This window comes from Tenebrio molitor, chromosome 6 (genome assembly GCF_963966145.1).
Source record: "Tenebrio molitor chromosome 6, icTenMoli1.1, whole genome shotgun sequence".
NCBI classification, from domain to species: domain Eukaryota; kingdom Metazoa; phylum Arthropoda; class Insecta; order Coleoptera; family Tenebrionidae; genus Tenebrio; species Tenebrio molitor.
The window spans coordinates 16,152,019-16,174,769 of NC_091051.1; the positions used below are offsets into that span (position 1 = coordinate 16,152,019).

At 35.4% G+C, this 22,751-nt stretch overlaps 1 protein-coding gene across 2 annotated transcripts in view; it reads right to left on the reverse strand.

Moving 5' to 3' along the window:
- Positions 1-22,751, reverse strand: part of Hers (Histone gene-specific Epigenetic Repressor in late S phase) — a 154,184-nt gene that overhangs the window by 9,388 nt on the left and 122,045 nt on the right. The gene's annotated exons all lie outside the window — the stretch shown is intronic.

Consider the following 22,751-nt stretch of genomic DNA (forward strand, 5'->3'; position numbering starts at 1 on the left):
AGTCGGTGGAATTTTCGGCCGTTACGCTCTCCTTATTGCCGAATTTCAATCCGTCCTTCCCCCGCGTATGTAACGTTGTGTTTGACTTGAACAAAGACAATTACGTTTCCGTTTTGTTTGTTCTTTTGCTTCGCTCATATCCGATGTTATGGAAACTTATTCTCGAGAAGTTCTAAGCGTTTAAAATTGTTCGAGCGAAATGCACGACTTCCCATTTTCAGAGCTTTTTCCGACGAATATTTACTGCACACACTTCCAAATCATCCGACTCTCAGCTCGACTTTATTATTAGAAATTGAACTCACGCAACAACCTATATGGCGAATTGCAGTACGCAACACAATGCGAGTGCAACCGGCGCATTAATAATAAATCAGAGTCACCAACTGCATTACCAATTATTATTAAATTAATGCGAATAATAAACAACCTGTTGTTAATTCTACTAGCGTGTTACGGAAAATGAATATAAATGCCACTTAATCGGAACCAAACCGGAAGAAAAAAAGTCCAAACAAAAACAAATCAGTTCAGTTGAATTGTTTACTCTCCCTACACAAAAAAAAATCTTCACAATTTTGCTTCTTGGCGTATTCAGACGAAGGAATTAAGTGAGCTTTGGTGCGTTTCCAGTATGTTTATTCACCGCCTTCATTTCATGCTGCAAGAACGATATACACACCAATGGTAGTGTAGTACCCGCGCGCTCCGATTTTTCTTTACTTTCCAATATTTCTGAAACATCTGCTGAAAAATGAATTATGCCAATAGGTGAGGACGCGTACGGCCAATTAACCGTAAGTTAAGTGGTTATTAACGCAGAGGTGGCATTCGCTAATTGGTGTAATTTTAACGAAGAACACGGCGGAGTTTCAGTACTTGCTTTGTAATGGTTCCAAATGGAACCAACCGCACCGGTGCATAGAGGGCTCGCTCATGAGCTTCTCACAACTGCCGTTAGAGGTTAATGCATCGCTTTGCATAACATAAAAGACGTATCATAACGTAAAAAGAAAAATGTTTTCGGAGTGGTGCCGTCTCCGCTCTTTACAATAACGTCATTCCATAATGGAGTCGACGTTGCGCAAATAGGAAATTAATGGTTCGAGTGGCGGCGACTTATGCTTATCGAAATTGCACCTTATCAAATACCTAGTAATTAATTGTTGACTTGTTTGGTCGCAACAATCGAACAATATTTTAAAAAAATTGTGGAATGAAGAAAATGCCGTAGTGCACCCGCATGGGGGGCATGCACACAAAAAAAAAAAACACTATGAATGTACCCACGTCGTTCGCTTAATATTGGTATAAATAAATTTGAATATTTTATTTGATGGCACACGTTATGCATGTCCGAGTTTAATGCGAGCACTTTTATGATGCTAATGAGAAGAGGGGAGCAATAAAATATTATTCGATAATCAATACCACCCAGGTACGTATGTATATCCATATGAATAAATTTTAATCCAATTAACCCGACTAAATGTAAAAATAGCATTTCGCTACGAGAGTTCAACTGATGTGGCTGGGAAAACGCCTCCCACAATGGTGACCACAAACCGAATTAAAATGCCAGCTTATCATGTTGTGACACATTTATCAAAAAATTATCAATAATAATGTGCTGTGGAATCGGCTTTATAGGGTTTAGTAAATAATACACATTGTTTAATTAATGCACCGCTCAAATTCTATTACTAATACTTCGATAAAACGATCGGCTGGACAATCAGTTAGACATCACCTTAGGTCACCAAAATGTGTCCTAATCCTATCCCACTCTCAAACGTTTCCTTCTCGCTTGTTTTTTATTTAAATTTCCTATACAAACCTTAGGGTTTCAATTTTCCTTCTTTTTTTGTCCAATTTTAAATATGTATCTATGTATTTGAATTTGTCCGTTGTGCTTCTTTGATCCCAATTTTTTCATCCCCTCAAAGCTTTTTTCTGTCTAAAGTATCAAAAGCTACGGGTCTTTTCAGCTTACTTTTCACCAAATAATCAACAAAGAACACGTCCGCTTTCATGACAGTATGTACGTATTAACAAAAAAATTTAGATTAGGAATGAAATTAATAGTTACATAGTACATATTTACTTTATAAGGACTGATTCAAATCCAATATTAAATATCCCCCAATCAGATCGCTTGACTGTATGTTAACTTTAATAACGAATTGACATTGCTCTATACAACCTGGCCATAGAGTATCATGAGGAAAACCATTTTTGGAATTTTGAATTTTTAAAATGGTAAAATCATGTTCTGTTAGTCATGCTCATGAATTCAAATACCGTCGTTGTTCTTCACACGAACAATCACTCTTGCGTAGAATTTGGCTTTTGATTGCATCTCTATTGCCTATGCTTTAACAGAAATCTGTTTTTTGATAAAGATTCATCAAATCTGGCACCTTCGCCTTTTTTCCATAATCACTTCAATTTAACCATCCCATCACCAAAGTTTCTTCATAAAACTGTCAAATACACCCACAACAATTATCGCATAACATATGTTTATATCAGGTGTTTTTTTAAATTTCACCTCGAAGTAGGCGTTGAAGAGTCAATTGTGAACGCACCACTCGTGTAAAACGTAAGATTCAAAGAGCTGATCCGTGATCCCGTAACCTGTATAGTGCGTTCACAATCGAATCTTCAACGCCTACTGAGGTGAAATTTAAAAAAACACCCGATACATGTAAAATTTGAACTTTAACTTCATTATTGCACATATTAACATAAGGGGTTGCAGTCATTGATTAATTCGCTCTAAAGTACTGTGGTAAACGAGATGGTTCTGCAATGTCTTGCATACAGTCAACAAAAATTAACACAAACAGTGCAAAAATCAATTATCATTCCAATATAGGGTTGAAATCTTCTTAAAGATTAAATTTAGTCTATTTATACCAAATGTTTGCTGACCATTTGCTATATACATACTTACGAAACAAAGTGATGCGATAATTGTTGTGCGGTGTGTATTATGGGTTGTTGTATAATTTCAAAATCAACAAGTAACACATCTTCGCTGATGTCTTCAAGAGTAAGTATGGAAAAAGGATTCCTTGTAAATGTACCTTTTCTTTGCAACACCTACTTCCTCCTCTAAATTAAACTTTTTACACACTGCATCAGGAAATGAGTGGGTGAGAATTTCCTTTTCACATATTTACTACTTGACAAGAGTTGTAAGTTCCCTCTCTTGTATTTCTTTCGCTCCTTTCCATTTATAACCCCTTTCTTTCCCCTTTCATCATAAACTTCAATTAGATCGATTAATTCGATATTACTTTCACAATCTAGTGTTTAGTTTGATAAAAGCAGTATCTAAAATCCAATTCAAAATATAATGTTTGAAAGATTTAAAAAAATCTTTTTCTTGGAAAAAAGTAGGTAGAGTAAATTTCTTAAAACTGTAGGTACCTATGGTATACAGTGAGTTTTTTTTTAAGACTGGGCATAGGGTTTTACATGCTAATTTTGTACAACTAGTTATGAAAGTCATATTTTTTTTCACGAATGTACAGATTGATTAACGAGGGCGTAGCCCGAGTTAATCAAGCAAATATGTAAGTGAAAAAAAACTTTCATAACACACTATTTTTTTTGCATATCGATGTAAGTTGAGAAATTTGGTCTAAAAGGATTTATGAAAAAAAAAAAAAAAATTGGTATGCTTTGAAAATCATTTCCAAGGAGATGGAATAAAATGATGTAAAAAAGTACTACTTTCACTGCGATTTTTCGTGTAAAAAAGTGCTACTTTCACTACGATTTTGCGTGTAAAAAAGTGCCACTTTCATTACGATATGCAAAAAATAATTATTTCAACCCTCTGTTAACTGTTGTCCTCATGAAAATATTCAACCGAGTTTGGAGTAGGTAAAGTTGTGGAATATGATAATGTATTGAAACAATTTCAATTTAATAACCAGAAGCAAGGAATAAGTTAGCAAAAAGACATTTTTTGAATTCCGTTTGCCCCAATTTTAAATTTTAAGTAGGCTAAAATTTCACCTGACATTTGTAATTTTGATATGTAATTGATTGTGTCATTGCTTAACTGCCTCTGGAGGCCATTTTGAACATTTCATTTAATTTTTATTGAAGTAAAGAACCTTGTTATACTTAGCATAAATAATTATAATCTATCGCTATTAAATGTAAAATATTAATGTTCACACTATTTTTTGCAAATAACATTTTACATATTTGTAAATTGTCTATTACAACCATTTAGGTACATATTACAAAATGAAGTAAATGATGATCTAAAAACAGCGCAAGGTTTTGTAATTTTGACAAAAATAAAAGTTAACAGGGTGTTGAAAAATTAGCATGTAAAACCCTATGGCCAGTCTTGAAAAAAACGCACTGTATCTGGTGTATGTACTGTGCAATCAACAATTACTGAGATAAGGGGCAGTGTCAGATTTTTCGCATCTTTTCTAACTCAACTAATAAACGTCAAGCAACTGCCACTATTAATCAAATTAATTTTAATGCAAAAATGGTTTTTATTTCAAAACATAAAAGATTCACCAGTGAATCTTACTTTCGTAATGGTCTTCTCAATAAGGGAGAATGGACATACGCCTGTTTGGTCGAGTTTCGGCAAAAATTTCCAAATTTAAACTGAAACAGGTACATATATGCAACCAAAAATACTGCCATGCATTCAGGGCATCTGAACATCTAGATTTCGCCCTACGTCCAAAATCTCGAAGGCTTTTTTGATCTAAGTAATTGTTGATCGCACGGTATATAAAATAGTGAACCGATTTATATCTGTCCTGTTCCTGACAGTGTTCAACTATAGCGTGTTACAAGTGATGGAATTCGGTCGATTTTCAGGAATTTAGATCAATTTCAAAATTAAAAAACCGGGGCCGATTTTTTTTCGCTGTGATAAGATAAAAAATATTCAACCAAATCCGAGGTAAATTTTATGTATTGGTTCATTTGACATTAACGATGCGGCTTCATTTCTGTAAAATTGAAAAATCTATTCGAGTACTCCAAGAATGAAGGTCGTAGCTTTACCGTAATCGCTCAAATAAGAATAAAAGTCTCGGAATCAGTGATATCGAGCGAAATGCCACTCAAAGCTTGAGCTTGAAACAAATTCAGTTGCATCGGACGCTGAACAAAACTGAGACCTGCCAGTTGTCCTTAATTCACTTTTACAGTTCACCGTTTAACGCAAAAATGTCCTCTCTTACGTGAAATTCCTGCATGTTACAACCGTTATTGATCTAATACTGCTAGCAGCAATGCAGTACTAATTCGGTGGGATTAAAATACCAAACCTTCAACGACCATTTAGACACTACACAATGACACATTCTGCATATGGCTTAGAACGACACAATTACAATTTTTTCAATGTAAATGTGATCTTCATCGTTAGAACATCCGGAATTAGAAGGTTGTAATGATCCATTTTAAAAACTACTGCACGCTTCCGCTCAAGCAGAAATTAAAAAAAAAAAAAAACGAAAAATATGGCGCCAACAGATTGTAGAGTTCTGAATACGAAGTGTTCTGAATAGCTTATTTGTAGTCCGCTTTCAGCGTTATTCGTGTGTTTCGATTTATCGAATCACGGTGGAAACAAAACAATATGATGCAATTTTGATCCCCAAATGTGCGTAATATTTAATAAACTTCCCCATAAAATAATAAAAACTACTTCGGTATACTCGACTCGCTCCACACGTATTACCCACATCAGAGCTCTATTTTAATTAAGCGTTGTTCGCATTAGTAGATCAATCAGAATCGGTTGAACTCCACGGGGATGCTCTGTCTGCACTTTCGAGTCCTTTTGGGGCGTCGATGCGCTATTCGTAAACTGCCCCATTGATCCCGTAAAACGAGCATGCCGATTACGTCGATAATAAATTAACGTAGCGTCACGCTTGCACAATCGACGACATAGTTAGCGTGCATGTGCAATAAGATCATCTGGTATTCAATGCAGCTATGTCCGTTATATTTGACAGTGCCCATTGGCATCCCGGTCAGATGCCGGTTCACCGCAAAAATTCGAACCGATTCAATATTTAAAACAGCACGATGGACGAGCACGTGTTACGCAAATGCATATGAAAAATCCTAGACAAAGTCGAGGATCGTCAGAATAATTTTATCTACCCACAACGGTTAAGTAACAGTTTATTTTTCATAGTCCCATCCATGTCAAGCACGACTCCGGTGCTTGAACGTGTAATATCTGTTGTTATATTGTCTGTAAATAATTCCACGTTGGCTCGTCGAGTTAGCTGAATCTGCTGTTCGCAGCCTGAAAACGTTTTATTTTTCACAAAATCGATCCCCGAAAGAGTGGGAAGTTTACGAGGGAATTTCTGATGCGTTCGGAATTTATTAAAAGTCGGGATCACGGCGGAGGCTCGATAGAAATTATGTGTCGTATTTATTATCGAGATTATTGTAATTTTTTTTGTGTGTTCGCTATTCGTGCTTAATCTGATTTATGGAGCAACGGGAAAGCCAAGTAAAATATGTGGGAGATCTTATCGCGGCGACGTAAACGATCCGTTTCACCTAATTTGTTTTTCAAAAGCACAAACACGATTCTAATTATAACTCGAAACTATTTCGATCAAATAAAGTTTTATTTTAGGCTAATGAGTGTCCCAACAACGAACCGCTCGGTTATTTATGGGTTCCGCAGCGAACAATCACACGAAAAAATTTCGGAAAAGCCTCTCCAAAATTAAACATGGCAAACTTTCAATATTTGCCGGTGATTTCTTGATTTATCGCAGTTATCTGAGTCAATAAAAGTAGTCTCTTGTTTGCACAATGACACGTTTTGAACGCTGCTATTCGCACAGAATATTTCCAACAGAAATAGCACACTTGTGTCCGGAAACATTTCAACTGCGAGCCAGAGATTATGTATGTTCCACTTTACAAGCGAGTTCTCTAGATGTTACTACTTTTCTTGGTGCGAATTTATTTCCGCTTGTCTCTAATGATCAGAAGAATTGCTTCCAAGCATACATATACCTGGTAAGGTCTCAAAGTTTCCGGCCTGTGATGATCCGTCCAGCTATTTTGACGTTGTCATATTGAGAATCGAGCTGCAATGATCTGTCAAGGAAGGTCTTCACTAGCCTACATTGAGAGCATCGCATATATCGCACTTCTCTTAAAAATCCGGTGTTCATTTAAATTTCTCCTCAAAGTTGGCGTTGAAGAAGAGTAGACTGTGACGCACCACGGACCATTTGAAATCTAACCTCACTTTTTGGGTTGTTTGTGTTTTTATTCTGCAGACAGACGAGTGATGCGTTCACAATCTACTTTTCAACGCCAATTTTGACGAGAAATGTAAATGATTTGTCCTGTAAATTTACCAGTGTCTTAATATCGTTTGTTTATCTTTACCCAAAGATTCAGACAACTTTAGATCTTACATTTATTTTATTATAGGTATTTATGTACATTTTTGTTTGAATAAAAAAGGAACATGAGACGTCGCAGCTAACGATTTCTAATTGAAGCTTACTCGAATCGCCAATAAACCTGTCAGCCATTTTTCTTCGTGCTGCAGGAAACCCGTCTCATCGGTAATTTGATCCAAGATCTGGGAGCCGTAACTGATGGTCGTCGAACAGGTGTCATCACGCTTTTATTCATATTTAATAATTTCGTCGTACTTACATCGCTGATTTCGAACTTAAACTTACGCGACCGCATTGTCCTTTGGCAGCTTTCGGTATATTTTCATTTTGCAACTTTATTGTTCACTTTATCGTATGCACAGCCGTATCAAATGACGCATGCTAAAACTGTGCATTTGCATATCGCGTAAATTTAATGCTCGACTCCAAATGGAAATTTATTTGATTTTCGCCGGCGTCAACGTGACAACAATTAACATTTTATTGGTAGGGCAAAAGCTTCGAATATCAACGTAAATGGATTGTTAATAATTAATTAGTTACCATCTACATCATCGACGTTACCTGAAAATACATTTCGATTAGGTTCTAATTAATTTAATTTTAATGGGATCCCAGTCAAGGATAAACGGATGACACAGTTTCGCCCTTTGAATGGTATCAATGAAATGTATATTTGCCAGTTAATAAAGTTATTATCTAATCATTTAACACCACATTCCAACGAAGGTCAATCCGATTACAGTAAAGATCAATCGATTATCACTCAAGGTCCGGTTCCTTAACCAGTTAATCAAATTTAATAAGGTCACACCACACATATTTTAGCATAAACACACACAAAAAAAAAATCATAAAATATTACCAACTCAAGGTAAAATAAACAAATGTCGCGACGCAGACAGGTTATTACTTATTACTGATTGAGATATGCGCACGGTTGCAGATGCAGAAATGTCCTGCATGACACTTCCGCCTTGTTAACAACTTGCTACGTCACCCTAAAAAAATTGTCCATATGTTAACAATGCCAGGAAGTGAAACAGATTAGGATGATCTATCAAAGTGAGCAGACAGTCTCGACAAAATGCTTTCTTCTGGTTCACCAATTATTATGTCGCGCAAGATTTCAATTCCTGCAGCGGTCTCGTTCCTGCTGATCCGATAAAATTGAGTGGTCTAGAAGTAAACCGCATTCCGATAGCATAAATCATGGTGGATAATGGTCATTTCTGAAGGGAAATGCACGCGGTGCAGTCGTAACTGCACATTTGATAACGACATAAATGTAAGAGAAGATGAAATAATTTATGGAGATAATTGAAAACAAAAAATTAAAACTACCAAAGTGGCACAGTTTAGAATATGAAAAACGTAAAGATATGTACTTTATTTCCTTATTCTCACAACTACTCTTAAATTCTGAAAAACTTGCCCTTTTTTTATTCAAGAAATGATTGGTTTAAACTAGGTACATAAAGGATGTTTTTTTAAATTTGGCGTCGAAGTACCTAAGCGTTGGAGAGTCGATTGAGATCGCACCACTCGTGTAGAAGCGTAAGATTTAAACAGTTAATCCGTGATCCGTAACCTGTATAGTGCGTTCACAACCGACGCCTACTTCGACGCCAAATTAAAAAAAAAAACACCCGTTATATCGGGTGTTAATTAAATTTCATCCTCAAAGTAGGCCTTGGAGACTCGATTGTGAACACAACACAGATTATGGATCATCTGTTTAAATCTAACCTCACTTTTTGCGTTGTTTGTGTTTTTACTCTGCAGACTGACGAGTGGTGCGTTCACAATCGACTCTTCACCGCCAACTTTGAGGAGAAATTTAAATGAGCACTCGATATAATTGTAAAAGGAAAATATTTCAATTGAATTGAAATTGGAACAAAACTTATCAAATAAATAAAATGTCTGGTATGTGGGTATTCCTACCAAAAACCAGAAATTAGTACCTAAAGGTACAACTTTAGATTAATAAGGGTTAATAATTTTTTGGGGGGTCCTGTCGAATTTTTATCTATTTTAATCATCTCCGGTTACGCAGGGTTATAAATAAAAAATGTGAAACGGGTATTTTGTTTTTTAATTATCAAGATGAGGATGCATAATCAAATTATAAATTTATTAAAAACGGGATTCTCTCAACCTGCAGCTAATTAAAACTTGCATTGTCTGTACAAGTAAAGGAGCACCTTGCATGTAATTCAGAGAGAAAAGATTTCCGCTCAAAAATCGATGTATGTAATTAAATTCAGCTCGCTAAAAAACCAGATTAAAAGTATACATAAAACCATTACGTTTAATCAGAGAGCAATTAAAACACATTTTCTGTTTATGAAATTAACATCATTATTTAAATAAAAACCGAGGTGGAAACTCGACATTTTGACTGTTTAAGAATTCATCGCTGAAGCAATTAATTTTCATAAAGTATACTTTGAAAGACTTTCGGTAAATTGTAATTTAGTCAACTCACGTAAAACACCTGTAGAAATTCATCAGCGAAACCGTTGCTTGTTATTTTAAACTTCCTTTTGTGCTTTTGTACCAGATCCGACGACATTTCCAAATCTAGTTTCAAAAAACCTTTGTGTCGAAGGTGAAGGTTAAAAACTGACAAGGTTTCGGTGTTTATTTGTCTGTTACTTCGAAATAATGCTAAACACGACCGTCTATTAATAAACCGAAAATAAAACGCATATCGGAGTAGCTAATAATAACGCATCGAGTAAATTTTCCGCGAAAACTCGACGAAGAAAAGAAAATGCCGCTCCTCGCACTTTGCATCTTCCTTGCCGTCTTTCGACGTGAGCCGAGACAAACGGATGTCGGATAAATTCGCAAGCTTCCAGTCCCGATTTGAACGTGTTTGTTGCTAAAAACAAAGACCGGCGATATACAATTCCCGTCTTTTTTGACGTCGCACAAGGCAGACTGTATTAACATACACCTGTGCTCATGTCACAATAAGTTTGCTCGAACGCGGGGTAATGTGAAATCGGCAACAGGTGGTCTCATACATCGACATAATTTATAATGTCTTTCCATCGCCCCGAAAACATGAAAGAACAATAGTTTAATTAATTGACGCATTAGCATACAGTGGACACGCATCGATGCAAGAAACACGCCAGGGCAGAAAATCGTCGGAGAAGAAGTGGAAGAAGACATGACGAAACGGCCGGCAAACCAGAACGAGTCAACCACGGAGGATATCCATAGATTACGAATGCCTTTTAATGACAGTCTAGAAACACGGCAGACGTGACCTGCATAACAAACCGACTTAAACGGTGTTCAGTAAGTTACTTCTGATCGCTATCGACTCCGCAAACTACTTAAAGGACTCGCCAAGTTTTTATTACGCTGCGTTTATAACAAGTCAAATTAAAAGGATCAAGTTCGATAATGAAAAGTTTCACTAGCACCGGACTCGGCGTGTCCTGTTTGTTGACTTTTAAAAAAATCCACGGATTCAATTAAAATTTCAAAGCGAATCGATCGACTGTGTTCTATCGCCGAACAATTTTAATTCAGTCGTATAAATCAGTTACTTAAAAGCGCACCGAGCTGAAAATTGAAACAGCTTCGCTGAAAAATTCATCTTCTTGCGCGGCGAACAAACGCGATTAATTAAGGCATTAAAGAGATCAAGTCCGCACAAACTGCCTAAACATACGAAAATATTAACAACTCGATACTTCTACCGTCATCGTTATTAATTATCTCTACGTCTTGGCCGGCGCTTTTATTTAGCTTTTGTTCCGTAAAAACACGCTTTTAAAAGCTTTTAACTTAATTATCTCGCCGTTCGCTTTGGACACGATCCTCACTATTCGGAAAAATTTCTCCGGGGCACACCGGTTTATTGCTGTTTAATTGTGGTGATGCTCCTGGCCACGACTAATTGCACGATGCTCTAAGTGATGTATTAATTTTTTGTGGCATTTTTTCGTTGCGTTAAAATGGACGCGGTGATAAAAACCGCCACGGGAGAGTTGCATGCGTGCATTCGAAAAACACCTGAAACAAGTTTCGGTAATATCCATCATTTAGGCGTTTTATGAGTGCAAATGAAGTCAAGAGCCTCTCCGAAAAGGGAAACGGGCGATTTCGATGGTGCCATTTTTATTCGATCGCATCAACGATTCTTAATGCGCCCAGATAAACTCCCGAACGAAACTAATGACAAACAATTCATTTTGTTTGCTAGGATGCTAACGACGTTTCTTCGACGACTGCTCAAAAACCAACAAATTTTCATCTGATGCTTGTCATCTAGGATAGATAATAATAAGCTTCTATTAGGAAAACAAAAAGTCTACAAGATGCAGATAAGATCTAAATATCCATTATATTTCTTTATCGCCTAATTTCACCGTTACTACGAGAGGATTTCATATAATCCTACTGTGTAAACCAACCACATAAAACACGTACGTACACAAGGCAACATAACGAAAATGTCGACTCTTGATTCTGATCTTAACAAATTTTAACAAAATTTCGTCTAGATCCGTATTTTCGCTTAATCTCAGTGAACAATTTCTTTGTAGCTGGATTTATGACAATTTTTTGAAGTAACTGCAAATTAAAGATTTGTTTCTCTAATTAATGTCTGTCGCAAAGAAGCAATTTTTAAATATTAAACTATCTATCTCTAGATATTGGATTATTTCTCGTGACTATCTCAAAAGCTCTTTTACATCGTGAGAGTCATAACTTGGGTGTTTTTTTTTAATTTGACGACAAAGTTGGGGTTGGAGAGTCGATTGAGAACGCACCACTCGTCTAAAAGCCCAAGATTGAAACAGCTGATCCGTGATCGGTTATCCGTATCGTGCATTCACAAACGACTCTTCGACGCCAAATTTAAAAAAAACACCCGTCATACAGGGTGGTCCAACACTTACCATTTTTGCGATTACGCGGTTTCTAATTATCGAAAAAATTTTACGCTTAGCTAGGAAGAGACACACATTATGGAGCTATAAGCCTGTCCCATTATTTTATTTATTATCAATTGGGTTTCGCGTCAAGAGGCGATAAAGTGAAATTAATCAAAATTCAAAAAAAATTTTTTGATCTAAATAGGTTCAAACTAATACAGAAAACAGAAATCTGAAAATAAAAAAAAATAAAACGCATCACATTGCCGATTTATTTGCAATTAAAGAAGGTGCCGCACAACTGACAGGAATTTATGAGGCAGTTACACTAAGTGCCTAATCACAAACCAAACCAGAAGTAAGATTTACAATACCCTATCGCCAAACTGCAGGGGCGTATCCGAGTTCCTCCCGGTGGTCACTTCTTTACCTGCATAACCCTTTTTAACGGACGAGTTCCTCCCGAGGTTATCGGGGATTACTGCGATAGGTAGGACTAGATTATAATGACGAGTATTTTGCTTGAAATTGGTAATAAATACACTGATGCCAGGGAGAAACAATTTTATTTACAAGGGTAAAATAAAATGACATACGGCATTTACAAATTGTACTCTATTTATGTAGATGATATGAGTATACAGTGAGTTTTTTTTTAAGACTGGCCATAGGGTTTTACATCTCCAACGTATACGGTTATCACTTATTACATAACTTTCTGGCTTGACGAAATTTTGCACCATTCACTACAAGTTTGCCTTTTTCACTCAGTTTCCATGGTGACGTTTTTAAAGAAATAATTAAACTAAAAATTTTACTTTGAAATGGGCTTATTTATAAGTGAGATTTACCCCTGCATCCCACCAAAAAAGAGATGGTTTTAATCATTGGTCCCAAGAAGTATGTCTTCTTATAAGCAAATATTTAATTTAATATTTTAGGAAAGGTAATGTAATTCCTAATTACCGGATCATTCTTATCACCAGTGCTAATCCCTTACCGTTCACTACCTGCTACAAGACCTGAAAATTTCTGACCGCCGGGAGGAACTCCGCTGCCGCCAACTGCAGGTACTTACCCTGTCGGGCCGAACTCGACTATTTTACGCCTAGTAATTTCGGCAAACATTCTGAAGAAATTGTAATGAAGTTGAAATTATTCAATATTCAGTTTTCTTAAATATCTATTTTTCATTTAAAGAAAAATACTTTACTTGCTGCGAATCGTTTCTATCATAAACTGGAATTTCACCAGTACTGACCTGAAAAATGGTTTCGGGGGAGCCGGCAGCCCTGCGTCAAAAAGATTTATTGAGGGGCCATCACATTACGAGCTGTCCTATTCAGCTCTACCATAAACGGTCTTGGATTCCAGCTTTCTTTAACTTGATATTTGATCGTAATTTTCACTATTACCTAATTATAATTCAAAGTCGGAAGTGGATCAATCAAAAAGGTGAGGAGTTCTGTAACTAGTAGAGAAAAAAAAGCTTTCAATATTTGGACCAATTTGATATTAAATCGCTATAAAGTTAGCTCCATCACAAAAATTTAATTGAAAAAAAACATCCTCAATCATAGAATATTAATTGTAGATTGTGCCTACCGAGTTTCAGAATTTTTGGACAATTATTAAACGTGTAATCGCAAAAATGGTAAGTGTTGGACCACACTGTATACCTACCAATTGTAATAAGGAGAATTTCCACTGTGGAGGACTACCTATTATTTTTGAAAAGCATTATTTCTAGCAGTTACATTTTTTGTTCACAGTAGGTATAACGACAATTTAGTTATTCTAAAAACGTCCAAAGAGAAATCTTATGACAAAATTTTATATTTTTTCTATAGCAGATGTTAAAGTGTGCTTTTATCTATTCAAATCAAAAGGTCAAGTAGCATTTTAAGCTCAAGGGTAGATACATTTTTTTCATTACTCTAACAACGCTCATACTACAACCTGACACGATTAGTAATGATTAAAAAAAATGTTTTAATAATAATAATTATTAATATGTATTACTTTGGTCTCTGGTTTCATTGGTTCTCATTCTGTTGATTCGACAATACACGGATTTAATGTAAAAAAAAAATCTAACAAGGTAGCAATTTTCGTTGCGAAAAGATTGTTGACGCCTATTGAGAGGGAGGGGTAACCACCCTCATCGCTCACCCCCCTCTCACCCCCGATTTGTAACTTGTAAGCAGTAGCTTGAGTCGCTTGTAATAAGACACAGTCCAAAAATAAACGTCTACATCTAAAATAGCTGGTCCTTCGAAAATAACGCCACAAAGATTTAGTTTTTAATTTAATTTGTTTTCTGTCCTGTCAATCTAAACTCTTAAACCGCATAAAGAAATAAACGACTATAAAAGAATGAATGTCATGTTCTCCTAGATGCCGTAGATTCGAAGAACACAAAAAGGAAGACAAACCTTTAGTAACAATAAATAATATTCTTGGCCTCCTGTGATGGAAACTTTGCAAATACGCACTGTTCACACGTCATATGAAACTTTGTTTTTACGGCGACTGTGCGACGGTGAATTTTTCCCATACTAAGCGGCAAAGTAAATAATCCGTGTTTTTAAACTTTAGAAACGTAGAAGAAATACACAATTTTAAATTAATGAAGCTGAGTTTCAGGAGAACAATATGTACCTAGGTATACAAATCAAAATAGCAGCGTCATCTGTCAGTTCTACCTTACATTTGACTATTCTTGGGTGCGTTCTATTAAAATTCGAAAAATAATACCTACCTATGTAATTGTTTTAAAAAAAAGCACTATACATACATACCTTGTGTGTGAAACATTTTGCAACGCTCAGTTTATGAAAGAAACACTCCGCTTCGCGTCGTGTTTCAAATTAAACTTCGCGGTGCAAAATGTAACTTCCCACACTCGATTGTAAATAGCTAATTCAATATTCGTGCGCTGTCAGTTTTCAAGTATTCGGCCTGTTTTGCAGCACTTGGCTGACGCGTCGTCCTTCAAATTTCGGCCTGAAAAGTGATCTGACAGCGCTACTCATATGAAAATAACTATTTCCTATGATTTCAGTAATGTAAATGCATCTTGCTTTTTATTGATTCATTTCATTTTTGTCAATAGGTACCTACATATGCAAATTCTTACAATTAGGCACTATCTATTGTCATCAAAAATAATCCATCATGAGCACAAGATATGCGAAATCCATAACAAGTTGCTCTGCTATCTATCTGTTTCATGCAAGAAAGAGCACAAATTGCTCTACATATTCATAAATTTTCGTTTGTGACGGGCTCAACTTGATATCTGATTTTTCTATTTCTAATTATGTTCTTGTTCATACACTTGACATTCTCTCAATTTCTTATTTCTTTAAACAGGAAAATTTAAATGGAAAAGTTCATTTTAAATTGAAGTAGGTATCTACTTTAGATTTAGTTTCGTTACGTCTACCCAGCGATATATCTACTTAGTAGGTAAGATTATGGTTTTGTCTTTTAAAGTAGTTTACAATGGCCCAATCACGGAGTGCGGTGAGAATGCAAGAAACCAATAAATATAGACCTGAGTTTGTTTGCGGCCAGCCGATGACAAGTGTCTAGTAGGAGACGAATTTTCTATTTTGAAGACTAATGAATATCTACTAGTAAATTGTAAACACCAATTAAGCCATAACCGCATTCCGTTTGTGTAATAGAATAATAAGTTAGGTACGGGAATTTACGATTTTATCAGTTAATTCTGCAAATTTCTTTATTCTTCACTGGCCTTTTAGTTGCGCCATCCGTTCTTTGCTAATGTAATAACTATTAATGTAAAGGTGCCATCACAGGTTCCTTGAAAGGATTAAGTACAGGTTACAGATTTTAATAAGTACCTATATTTAATATAAATAAAAAATAATTTTCCTACGTCCACTGGTGTAAATTGCGAAAACCGCACCAACAACCCGTCTAGTAAATGCTTCCTTACGCACATGGGCTATAAATTAACTCCGCCCACAAATACGTTTACATTTTCCGAAATTATGTTGGCATCATCCATGACCTTGCTAGGCAACCACCGTTCAGTGATAGTTCAGACTTCTTTCAATTCAGTTTTTCATTTCGTAGCGTGATCGTTATTTGATAAAAGGTAACACTTATAGGATAACAATAGGTGTTATTTTCTTCTTAAGTAAGTGGACTCAATTTTAGCTATAAAAACTTCAACGAAAGCGAGGACGAAATGTTGAAAAGGCCAAAATTGCAACCAAAGAAATTTCGCGACGGATACGAGTGTGTATCAAAAATTTATGAATTGAAAAGAAAAATATTAAATCTTTTTCGGAGAACGTACATATGTACTGTTGGCATATTTCGAAGAAATTTCCAACACAATGAAACCATCTTCTGAAATAGACATTTTTTTATCTATCTGTTAACTACATATACAGGGTATTATGGATGTCCACGTAATAAATTTAATCACCAATAGAACTCTTTAAAATAAACATTTTTTACATAGGTAGGTATCTACCTACTGATCTTTTTTTAATCGAATATGTAGATACTATGGCGGACAATAAATTTAGGCCGGCAAATTTCTGACATTTAAAAAAAGTCAATGCAAGCGACCATTTATTGTCATTGTGACTGATGTGTCAGTTTGTCAAACTGAAGGTTTTCAAGCTGTTTGGCGTTTCCTTCGCCTTTTTCGTAACTTACAGATCATGACCAAAGCCTCCTAAAGGAGGCTTTGTCATGACGCACTAGCATAACTAGTAGCACTTCTCTCTAGTGCATACTTCTTTTCCCAATTTTAATTTTGATTATCGCTGTCACGATGACAAGAATGACAAAAATCGAAAATGGGGTTAGTTGAACATACCTAATGCCAGCTTCACATTTTGATGTCAACTCAATGACAGGCCGGCCTAAATTTATTGTCCGCCATAGTACCTATGTATATTTTTTACATTTTCCTAACCCCTAATTTAACCCTTAGCTCCTGGGATAATCATCAATTGAAACGAAAGAGTGATTAATGTGCGATTAATTCCCACGTACATCAAATGTGCGTGTTCAACCTATCAGAGCGCTTGCTTTCATCCAATCAAAATGTTTTTATCGTAATAAAAACGTCCTACTATTCTGTCATCTGTCAAAAGTGATCAAAATTACATGCTACTCCTGTCGGATTCTCAAATTGTTTTTTTTTTTCTTGCATCGGTACCAATTGATGTGTCAGCATTAAGGCGGCCTTACACCAAGGCAACATGTTGCCTGCAACATTGTTTAGTAATGACGGGCAACATTTCTAAAAAATGTTGCAGGCAACATGTTGCCGATTGTTGCCTTGGTGTAAGGCCGCCTTTAGGGTTCATATTAGGTAAATACAGGGTTATTCTAAATGATTGTACTCGAAGTAGGCCATGCCCATGTTATTACGTTTTTGCCGCTTTCATGTGAACTGTCAGTTGTGTCGCTGTCACTGTCATTTTTTAGGTGAAAAGTGCAGTGATGAGGATTTTATTTAAATTTTACATTCAGTTTTCACGCCAACTTCGACTACAATCATTTAGAATAACCCTGTATATTCAACTTTAACTCTGTTTTGAACAATTTGCGGAAAAATGACATTATCATACTTTGTATAGATAATGTAGGTAAATAGACAAATACAATATTGATAATGTTAAACCAGCATTTATTAGATAAGTAGGTGAGTAGGTATGTACCTATCTGATTATAACAATGGGAAGCCAACGATTTCCTTACCGATGCTGATTCACTTCCCCAAACTGCAACTACATACCGACATACTTACAAAACAGGTAATATACCCAGGTAGGTATGCAATAGGTAGGTAAGAATATCTATACTGACACCTACTGGAGTAGAAGATCTTCCCCGATAACAAGTGCCAAAAAATAAATACACCACGGATAAGTAGGTACATATACCTACCTACGCGTATGCGTATCTATGGGTTTATGTTTTACGCGAAGTCGTCAAAACTTTATTAGGTTACTATCATGTCGAAATCTAGCGTAGCACGAGGAGGTACCTACAAAGTGATTAGGGTAATTTGGTTATATTTCCGGAATCTATTTACACCCACTTTAGTAACCTGATGCCATCAGTAAACCACCTAATGGAGTGATAAATAAATAATTCGTTTGGTAACATTCCATTCTATATTTTACCCTAGACAAACGAACAGTTCATTTCGAAAGTCCACCCCAAAATAGGCGGCGCCACCTACGGTCTAATCTTGATAATTGTAGAATAAAAAAAATCACTCTCACAAAAAAAAATAATAAAGCGAAACTGAGAGCAAATTGTTAGAGCCGCAATGTCTGCACCGCCGACTTCGGTCGGCCATTTCATTTCTTACAGAGACGCGTAGAGACGGAAGAGAGGGGACGCCCGCTCCGCCCCACCACATCCCGTCGCCTTAACTGGCTGCCAGCCTATGATACATTTACGTAACGTTTACTTGTTACATTTTATTAACTTCTGTTGCGTTACGAAAATAAATAATTTACGTGTTGATTTGACAGTTGGAAAAATGCCGCCGCAAGATTTCTCGTGTCGATATTTTACGACCTAACGTAACGGCTTCGTTAAAATTTGCACGGTTTATATAAAGTAGAAAGTTGAGACTGTTTGTTTATTAGATCGTTGATCACGTCTCACCTATAATCAACCCAAAGGTATCGGCATAGTTTGACAGAGACGGGAGAACCTCAACTGGATCCTTTGTACCGTTCCGTAAGTGTACAACACGCTAACAAAGAACATAACGCAACGGTCATGAAGTTCAACACAGCAAAACGAAAAATAAAAATCAAGGTTCTAATGTTGAGTAGGTATAGAAGAGGAATTTTTGTTGTAATTTTTCTTGCTGAATACGCAATACCTAATAATAATTGATAAATTCTGCGTAGTCTTAAGAGCGATTGGCCGCCACTTGGTTTAATAATAATCCTTGTCACTATAATTTTATCCTCAAAGTAGGTAATAGCCTAAAAGAGGGAAAAAGCCTGGAAGGATTATACCTACAATAGGAAGAGAATTTCAGGGACACCGTTGATTTCCGTGATTTTGTTGTTATTATGTCACAATGTTTTACTAAACGTAACTGCAGTAGGTTCAGCTTATTTATGAGAATCTACTCGTAGGTATTTTATTAAATGTTCGCACCATTGCACGGTGGTGGATACTTTTTAAAAGACTCGCGACTATAAATAGAGTTACTTTTACGTCTTGGGAATCGATTTTCCGCTCCAGTGAGAAGACTACTTACGGCCACCTACAGGCAAACGCCCACTTATCGTATCGGAAGGATGTAACGTATACCCACGATCGCAACGTAGAAAATTTGTTTCATTGATTTAAATATCGTGTGATCAAGAAAATTTTATAATAGAGTTTTAGATGAAACCGCATGACTTCTCCGAGTGAAATGTTCTAATTATGGGATCTAAAATTACGTTTAATACGTGTTTAAATACAGTTAACATTAGTTATTAAAAATCAAATATCTATGTATAATCAATGATTTAAATATATACGTAACACTCTAGCCTTTACGACTAACATTTTGACCTTCATTAAAATTTTTCGTTGGTAGACATTTCCTTGTAATTTGCACCACGGCTGCACACGTTTACACGAAACATCATCAAATAACCTCCTTCTGGCATTCATGTTTTCTGGTAGTTGTGTTTATGTACCTATCTAATACATCTTGCCACAATCCAATAAAAAAAAGTTTTCATTTTTTTTAAATTCACTTACGAGTGCTTTTTTCCTCATGGTCATTTTCTTCCCACCGCACACTAGCTGCGTTCCGCGGTCAAACCACTCCCTAATAAAATCCTGTACCTACTAATTGCGTCCCGGTTGATCATTTTCCTACGTGCAGATTGAAATAAATTAATCCCCACTTTGCTCACTCCCCTTACCCTCTACAGTGGGGGTAGCGTGATTGGTTGAAATTTGATGAGTTAAATTATTTTTACCATCTCAGGGATTTACCTTTAGGATCATTTTACTTAAAACGCAGTCCGAATTAGTAGGTATCATCAGTGACATGACGTAATTGTGGAAACCTTCTTGCAGCGTAACCGTGAGTTTTACTGTGGGCATCCAAATATATTTCAATTTATAGGAGTACCTACAGTTCTGTGCAATAAAATTAAGCACAAGTCTTATGACAAATTTTTACAGTATGTATCTTGTATTTTAGTTGTACATATCTATAATACGGATCTATGGTAAAATATTTGAAAACATTTTTTAATTGTTGTCTAAGTGATGCGGCATTCTCACATTCTTAAAAAAAACAAACATTTTTGTTGCTAGGAATTTCGTTATGTCCTGTTTAAACTATAAAATAAAGTCCATTCAATAAACATCTGGACTGTCAAAATCAAAATTGCAGTTCTTAGGTTGGTTAAATCACTAGTTATTTTCATATTGCCCAGTTGTTATCTATGATTTTTTAATTTTTCAAACTATTCATTTGTTTAAATTGACATTGTCAAATAAATTGCAAAATTATTTAAGTGTATTTTTTAAAAAGGTAAAAATGGAAAGTTCAAAACGAAGTAGGGTGGTTCTATTGGCGCGAGAGAAGAGGGCCATAAGAAATTATTATGAGGAACAAACAAAAAAGTGATAATAACGGGAAGAAATCACAAATTTGTGCCAAAGCCGCTCCAGTATTGTTAATTAAGAATTGGTGTTCGTTCTTGTGATTCACAAATGAAAATTGTGGAGAGATAAGTGTTAATCAAGTGTTAAATAATTTTCTTCTGAATAAATGAAACAGATTAGTTTATTTTGGATGATTTTGGTTGTTGTTTAATTTGTTACCTGTTTTCAGTTTGTCGCGTGTTTTTTATAAACTTTATTAAATTGCTCTAATTAATTTAGTTGCAGCAATGAATGATTCAAAACATTTTAGTTCAATGATTAAAAATGAAAACATAACCTAAATATATTTTGCTACTAGATTTTGATGTCGGTACACTCTAGCGAAAATTTTCAATAACTAAGTACAGTCGAAACAAGCATTTTATTTAAAATTTAATTTTGACAGTACAGGAGTTTTTTGAATTTACTATATTTGCTGTGCTTAATTTTATTGCACAGGAGTGCACCTATTGAAGAATTTGGAGATAGATACATAATACATACAAATAAGAAGTGCATCATTTAAAAAAAAAAAAAAATTAACGAAAAGCATTTATTGATAAAAAGAAATTTATAGAAAACGAAATAAATTAAACACAAATGAAATTAGCCGATTTCAATTTGTTAAAACGGTGCATTTAGGTAAGTGTTTGCCACGTGCAAATTAAAAATGAGTAGGTTCTAAATATGTATGTATTAGGATATGTAAATAATTACTTAATTATTATATGTAATTTATATACAGTGATGAAATTAATTTAATCGAGTTATGCATGAATCCGAAAACGTATGTCGTTGCTTGAACTCCACGCTCCACAGCGCAAAACGCAGGTTAGATCTTGACAGCTAATACCTATTTCGTGAAAACTATTGCAACGGACGTTAAAGTTAATTGTATAAGTACCCAGAATTAGGATATGACGAAAACCAAATCAATTTTAAAAATTCTTTAAAATGATCCCACACTTAAGCATATCAATCGCAAAAGACATACGGATTCAAACCCATAGATGACTCGATTACAAATTAATTTAATCGCTGGATATAATTACATATATCAACATATACATACTTATTATAATGAATCATTGTAATTAGGTACGTGTATCAATCAGTAAACTTCTATAAACAGAACAGACGTTTTATTAGGTGTATATTATTAATTTCATGTTAGTTATAATTAGTAAGCAACTTTCTTGGAATATCTGCGAGACGCAACTAGTGTACAACCCCTTAAGCGACCCGGATTAAAATCTGACCGCAGGACGCAACTAGTATGTGACCTTCCTACCTAGTTCTATACGAGCAGTTCTCAATAAATGATAAGTACTAAAGTTGACTCAAGTTGCAAAAAACCACAGATGAAAAATTAGGTTGGTATTAGCTCTCATCGTGTTTGGTAATTTTGAAGAATCACTGTTGGTAGCATTGCTGAAATTTAAACTTGTCAACAATTTTGACATTTAAATTCATTTGCGGCATTTATTGAAATAAATTACAATTTGCAATAAAATTAGAAGCAATCGATCCAAAACGACTTGTGCTATCAAAGCATATGAAACAATCGCTTGTGAGATGCACGTTAGAATTGCAATCTGCATACCCGGAAGCTTCCCAACGTCAACTTGAATCGAAAATTCAGAATATTTTTGCGGTAGCGGTATGAACGGTTGATTTAATTACAATACAAGCATACATACATACAATGCAATTTATCCATTTT